Below are 8137 nucleotides of genomic sequence, written 5' to 3' on the forward strand. Positions count from 1 at the left end.
CATAATGTAAGATAAAAGCTGTGCATTAGCTTAGGTTTTAAAAGCCCTTTGTATGGGAATCTAAGGTAAGTAAAGTTAGCTGTAATATTCTCTTATAGTCAAGTTAAGAAAACAGGGTGAGTGCACAGTAGGGTATCAGGGCAAGTCTTACATGATCCCAACAATTACTATGGCTCTAAGGTCCATCGAGAGTTGAGTCTTTTATAAGTTTCTAAGATAACTAGAATTGTATCAAAGCACAATCCCAATCAAATTGAACATCCAGTTAGGGTAGTGAAGTTGGTTGGATGTGTTTTTGCGTCACAAATGTGTTCATGATGGTCCACTGAAGGTTATGCTCTATATAGATGTCATAACTATTCAGGGTTCATTCCCTCATGATGAATTCACAGGCTGAAAAAAAAACACCTTAGTAATATCACTCTATGGTGATTGTCACTGTCACTTGTGAACTCACATCACAACCATAATGGGACAACCTCCACAAGTAATTTTTTAAGAATCACACAGTAGGGGCTAGGAGACAACTTCATGGTTCAGAGTTCTCGGTGCTCTTGCAGAGGACCCAGTTGGGGTCCCATCTTACAACCCTCGATAACACCAGTTGCAGTGAATCTGCCATTCCCTTCTGACTTTCATATGCACAAACTGCATCAACATGCCTATAATAAATGCTGGAGCTCCCATCAGGACCTCACACTGATCTATGGGTATAGCAATATGTCATTAGAAGCTGTAGTAATTTGAATGTAGTTATCCTCCATAAGCTCATGTGGTATGGCACTATTGGGAGATGTGGCTTTCTTGGAGTAAGTATGGCCTTGGTGGAGGACATGTGTCATTGTAGAGGCAGCCTTTAAAGTCTCATACCTGCTCAAGCAATGTCTTGTATTTCGGTTCACTTCCTACTTCCTGTGGAAGATGTAGAACTCTGCTATCTCTCTAGTACCAAATATGCCTACATGTCACCATGTTGCACTATGATGATAATGTATTAAACCTTTGAAAATGTGAGCTACCCCAATTAAATGTTTCCCTTTATAACAGTTGCCATGGCAATGGTGGGTCTTCACAGCAATAGAAACCTCATATCTATAGCTATATAATTGATAATACTGTAATTTTATTGCTATGTTCCATTAGTACAACAATAGTATTAGAATACCTATTTCTTAGAGCATGACCTATCTAGTCTCAGGTTACTTTTCATTTTAGCAGTGTCAGCTCTGGGTTCCATCTCATTGAGTAGACTTTATATCCCACCAGACTATTTCTTCCCATAATATTTGTGTCACTATTGCACCAGTATATGTTGCTGGAAGGTCACTGTTGTAGGTTGTGAGGTGTGTAACTGGGGTATATTGATGATTACTTTTCTTTTCTGATAGCCTTCTGAATACATTCAACTACTATCAAGGTAACAACTCGACTTTGCTTTGTTTGATGACAAATGTAGGTCTTGTATTCTGCAATAGTTTATTTTCATCAGGTTGTGGAGGGTAACCAATACCTTTTTGCATTACATTGTAATCTTTAGGGGTTTCAATGGGTCCTTTTTGGCCAATACTCAACAAGGTGTAATGTAGCTGCAGTTGTTTTGTGTCCTGTTCAGTCCTGCAGCTGCTCAGACCCAAGTAAACACACAGATGCTTATATTACTTATAAACTGTATGGCCATTAGCTCAGGCTTATTACTGACTAGCTCTTACACTTAATTTAACCCATAATTCTTCTCTATAGTTAGCCACGTGGCTTGATTCCTTTTCTCAGTACTGCCTTATCATCTTGCCTCCTCTATGCCTGGCTGGTGATTCCTGACTCAGCCTTCCAATTCCCAGAGTTCTCCTTGTCTGCTTATCCTGCCTATACTTCCAGCCTGGCTACTGGCCAATCAGCTTTTTATTTATCAATCAATCAGAGCAACACATATTCACAGCATACAGAACATCCCACAAAACATCCCCTTTTCTGTCTAATCAAAAAGAAGTGTCTAACTTTAACAGCAATATTACATATAATAAAATAGTTATCAAGCAAGAATTACAGTTATAATATCTAATCTATTTATATTTGCAAAATTAAAGATGATATCCTACTTATCATATATTTGTGAGTCTAAGGTTTCATATCTACCTTATCTCTTATCATAACCAAGGAAAACCATAATTATAACTATCTAGTCTTCAACTATATCAAAGTCTTCAGAAGGATACAATATTATCTAAGTAAACAGGAAGAGCAGTGTAAGCAAATTTCAAAAATCTAGAATGACAGAGATAGCTGTCTGCCTAGAAAGACACTCAAAGGTTCTCTGCAACTTTGAGGCATTCATCTTCAGCTCACGGGCCTCAAATTTCTTAGTCACTTCTTTCTGTGTTCTATAGAATGTCAGGCAGTTTCTTTTGTGAAGCAGGAACCTGAAGGACCATCTCACCTTGCAAAGTTCAGTAGTCATCTTCCTATGGGCCCTATATGTCCAGTTGATACAACATATTAACAAGCAGATGAAGCAAGGGCACTTTTTTGCCCAGTGGCTAAATTTTGCCACAAAGAAGGCAAAGTCCAAATAAGTTTCTTCAATGCCCACTATCTTCTCTAAAGTAAATTGGTGTTGTCAGGAGCAGACATATCTTAATGTTCCTAAAAATCTAAGTTTTTAAAACATTTTAAATGCCACATTCTGTAGGTCTTTGAAGTGTTTCAAGATTTACCTACCTAATTGAAATATATCTATGTATACCTAGAAAACTTAACATGAGTATACATTTGACTATTTTAGAAGACTAATTATTAATCTGTATTTCTTGGTTATCCCTTACAATTGAAATGAGCTACACAAACACAATACTTTAAACAAGAGTAGAAGTATACATACAGTACAACAAAATTAACTTTAAATTTATATCAATAAACTAAAATCTATACCAAGGTAAAACATTTTAAACAAGTTTCTCTCTAAAAGTAGTTTCAACAATCTATCCTTTTATCCTATCATATCTACATACTGATCCTCCATATTATATCCCCCTTTCTTCTTTTAGAAAGATATTAACTATGACCAATAACAATTTGTAACCAACAACCTGAACAAACACAAATATCCATAATCCATATTTTGGGAATGCAGGCATACTTTTCTAAACTACTTACTGCTGAAAAGGGGGACTATATTCTTATGGGGATACAAAGAAAGTTTTAGGATTATGGTCAAGTCCTGACTGGAGCAGTCTGTGAGCCAGTAGTCTCTGAGCCAGTTGCCTGAAGGTTGATTTTGGATGTGGGAAGATCTGGGCCATGGTGTCATTGAAGATCTTTCAGGGGGTCATGTCTGGTAAAATCATATTAGTCTAGACTTTTCTTCAAAAGCAGAACCTCTTTTCCAAAGCAACGTATCCTTAGACAAAGATTTTGAAGTCAAACTATCTTTAACTAATATTTAATATTTAACTAAGCAGCTTTTACAATCAAATATCTCTCTGCAGTTAAAAATCACAAAGACAACATAATCCAGATTCTCTGTGTAATATCCGACTTTATGTGGCTTATTTTTTTTATATTACATCTACTGTCTCTTTAAAGACTTTGTTTTAAAGCTATTTCTTTATATAACTGTCTATATTCCTTTTCCTCTCTTTTTCAAGCATACATACATTGTAAACCATTTAAAGTCTTATTTTATCTCAACCTGTCTTATTGTGAATCTTTGCTTTAAACTTCAGCATTACTAGGGCGAAAATAGCAGCTTTGGCTGCTGACTCTGCCCACCTCAACTTCCCAACATGGTGGAACTGTATATACAGCCAGCTCTGGGAACCATGCTCACTGGTCACTCTGGGAAGCAGAGGATGTATGCTTCATGCAGCCCAGAAACCTCTTCTTTTCCTAGCTCCATTCCTTCTGTCATGCATTTCCTTTATCTTAGTTATTGAATACTATGCAATTTTGTAAATACAGCATGTTTTCATTATGTGTTCATCAGTGATGAATATCTATGGTGTGTTCAATTTCTGATTATTTTGAATAGAATAACAATTAACATGGATGAGCAAGTGTCCTTGTAGTGGTAAATAGATTCCTTTGGGCATATGCTCACTAGTATAGCAGGATCTTGAGGTATGTCAATTGGCAGCTTCCTTGGGAATCTTCCTATGGTTTCCACAGTGGCTATACATGTTTGCACTCCAATTTGCAGTGAATATGTTGTCCCAATTCCATGCATTCTCAACAGCTTATGCTGTTATTTGTTTTATTGTTTTAATGATCCTTGGCATTCTGATTGGTGTAACATAAAATCTCAAAGTTGTTTTGATTAGCATTTCCCCTATGACTATGGATGTTGACCATTTCCTTATGTGTTTCTCAGCTATTTGCATTTTCATCTTTCAAGAACTCTATGCTAACTCAGTAATGGTGGCACATTATTTAATCTCAGCCATTGATTTGAGGACAGACTAGTCTACAAAGTGAGTTCCAAGACACCCAGGGCTAGATAGAGAAATATTGTCTTGAAAAAACAAAACAAAACAAAAAATCCCTCCATGCTTATTTCTGTACACCACTTTACATTGGATTACTTATTTTACAGAGCTAAACAGAGAATTCTCAACAGAAGAATCTCAAATGGCTGAAAGACGTTTAAGAAATTGCTTAACATGCTTAGTCATCAGGGAAATGCAAATCAAAATGACTTCACTTTCAAGTTTTTAAGCTGTATGTATTCTAGATAGTAATGGTTTGTTTTCTATATAATTGATTAAAAACTTTTCTATTCTGGAGAGTGCATTTTTGTTTGGATGATGATGTCCTTTGTAATACGGAATCTTTTTATCTTCATGTTTTTTTTTAATATTTGCCCTTAGAATTCTGTGTTATTGCTGAAGTATTCAGTAGTAATTTTGAAGTCAATGAATTTAAATCTATTTTCCACTTTTTTCTTTTTTCATATTCAGTTTATCTGGCCTCATGTTGCAGTCCTTGTTTCATTTTGAGTGTAGTTGTATTCAGAGAATTAAATATGGATCTAATTTCATTGTTCTTCATGCAGTCATCCAGTTTGATCAGTGCCATTGCTGAAGATTATCTATTCCATCCAGTGTGTCTTTTTTTTTTTCAAAATCAGATGTTCATAGGTGTGTGGACTAGATTTTAGTTCAATCCATTGATCAATGTTTGTTTTTATGCTAATACTATGCAGTTTTTATTACTATAGCTCTGTAGTAATACTTGAAAACTGGGATGGCGATATCTCCATTAGTACTTTTATTATTCAGAATTGCTTTAGTTATTCTGCCTTTTTCTTATTTATGTGTGTGTGTGTTCCCTATGAAGTTGAACATTGCTATTTTAAATTTTTGTGAAGAATTGTATCAGAATTTTTATGGGTGTTGCTTTAAATGGGTAGCTGGCCTTTTAGAGCATGGTTATTTTCACAATATTTATCTCACTGTTTTTTAAGCACGGGAGAACTTTCCATTTTCTGGTGTTTTTTTCAATGTCTTTAAATTATTTTTATGTATATTGTGGTGATATTTCACTTGTATGTTAATAAATAAAGTTTGCCTGGAGATCAGTGGACATAGATAGCTGGCCATAAACAAAAGTCAGGTGGTAGTAACACACACTCTTAATCTGATCACATGGCAGGCAGAGTCTTTGTGTGTTCAAGGGCACAGCCAAGAGTGGTGAGCCACACCTTTAATCCCAGTACCAACCATAGAGACCTGGAGGTCTGTACAGAACGGCAATGATGAGGAAGTGAGGTAGCTGTACTAAGAGCCAATGAGAAGGCAGAACAGCAAGGCAAAAAAGTGCAGGTTAGACAGGGAGAAGCTGGTTTGCTTGGGAAGCTACAGCAGCTTGGTGAGCAAAGGTTAGCTTGTTACTCTCACAATTTCTCTGATTTCTACAGCTTTCAACCCTGTATTTGGTGCCGTGTTTTTTATTTAATAACACTGTTTAGAAATTCATCTACAATAAATATTTTTCTGTATATTAGTATAAAATATATATGTTTATATATTAGTATCATTCACTTGCTTGGTTAGATGGTATGGATTAAATAGGAAAGCTTTTATATATGAAGTCATTTCAGAAGGCACGTTAATAAAATATATTTAACTCACAATTACAATTCAAAGGTTCCAGTGGCCATGTCAGAGGAGCCGAGGATGGCAACTGACTTCAGAATGTCAGCTCACCAGAAGGCAAATCACTAATGGGTGACTCTCACATAAGCAGGTCTTCCAGATAACAGACTGCAGAATGTCTTTTTTTTTTTTTTTGGTTTTTCAAGACAGGGTTTCTCTGTGTAGTTTTGCGCCTTTCCTGGAACTCACTTGGTAGCCCAGGCTGGCCTCAAACTCACAGAGATCCGCCTGGCTCTGCCTCCCGAGTGCTGGGATTAAAGGCGTGCGCCGGCGCCGGCGCCGCCGCCGCCACCGCCGCCGCCACCCCCAGCTCAGAATGTCTTTTGCTTCTGCTGTACCTATACATGTTTGCTGTTGCCATCTTTCTCTGGTGTCTGGCATGGTATGAATTGGTGTGAGGAGATCACCTGTTATGTAGTGTATTTATCTCATGGTAATATCCCATTCTACTGGTATTTTACTGTGGATTATTATGAAGATTATTTCCTCCCAAGTTTTACTGTTTATTTTTTATTTTTTTTTTTTTTTTGGTTTTTCGAGACAGGGTTTCTCTGTGTAGCTTTGCGCCTTTCCTGGAGCTCACTTGGTAGCCCAGGCTGGCCTCGAACTCACAGAGATCCGCCTGGCTCTGCCTCCCGAGTGCTGGGATTAAAGGCGTGCGCCACCAACGCCCGGCAAGTTTTACTGTTTAAATGAAGCAGTAATTTTATCCAATAATAATATTAGTTTAAATAGGATTGTGATGATGAGGTTGTTTAATAAATATACTAAGGAATTATGATAGAGGTTAGTTTAGTAGAAAATTAACATAGGTAAAGGTAGGGCAAAATGTCCTTGCCCCTAATAAAGCAAAGGCTGCAGAGGATACAAAATAAAACAAGGAAGTGTCACATAGTTAGAACACATGGGTCCTATAGACTCTGGCTTAGGTTAATGATTAAAAAACAAATGAGTTCCAGGAGCTAGGTTGGCTGGAATTCTTTTAACCCTAATGTTGGAAGATGTATTCTCGGGTTTTGGTGTGCATCATAGATGAAACAAAGCTTTAGAATGTCTTCGGGTAGATTAAAATATTGTGATAACACCTTGGAGGTTTAGGATAAAAAACAAAGCAGCCCAGTTATTATTAGCTGATGTACTTTTCTTGGAAGGATTGGTTGGTGGTCACAGGTGATGATTAATTCCTTCTACCCATTTTTGCTCACACTCTGCTGATACAGAAAGCTATGGATGAGTGGATATGTACCTTAAAAATTTAAAGTAGGGCTGATCGATTATTTTTTCATGTGTAAAAATTTAGGTATTTTCATCCCGTTAAAATTCCTTATAACATTGCCTTTCAAGATAAATAATAAAATGATTGGTTCTTTCTTTGCAACTGTAAATGTAGCTTGCCAGTAAAAAAAAAAAAACCTAGCTAAGAAAAATACCTTGCTTGCTTATACTCTTAATCTATAACAAAATGCTTGGGTATGAATTTATCTGGGTTCATGGGGATAATTTTTTTCACCTGTGTTATGTAAAATGTTTACTCATATTAGGGATATGGATACCATGCTCTTTTGACTTTTATTCATTGCAATCATTCACTTGAAAAATAAATGTAACTGTGTTGTAATTTTGATATTTCCTGAATGATTAATGTTGGGGTATATAAGGTGTGGAAGAAAAATAAAAAGACAGAATGCAGAATCAGAATAAAAAAGAAGAATAAAAATGTCTGAAGGAAACCTTCAAGAGAATATGAAAGTATTCCCTTACCACCTCAGATAAAGTAAGTCATAGTATGCCAACTCTTTTGTTTCCCTTTGAGCCCTGTGCTACTAGAAGCCAGTGTCAAAGGCGGCAATACTTGTTTTAAGAGTTTTGTTTTTGTTTTGTTTTGTTTTTTAGATTTAACATTTTCTTTGACTCATGAATATACTTCTTTTATCATATCTTCAGTGCCTGAGGTTCTTTCTTCCATCTCTTCTGTTTTATTGGTGATGCTT

This window comes from Peromyscus maniculatus, chromosome 23 (assembly GCF_049852395.1).
Source record: "Peromyscus maniculatus bairdii isolate BWxNUB_F1_BW_parent chromosome 23, HU_Pman_BW_mat_3.1, whole genome shotgun sequence".
Taxonomy (NCBI): domain Eukaryota; kingdom Metazoa; phylum Chordata; class Mammalia; order Rodentia; family Cricetidae; genus Peromyscus; species Peromyscus maniculatus.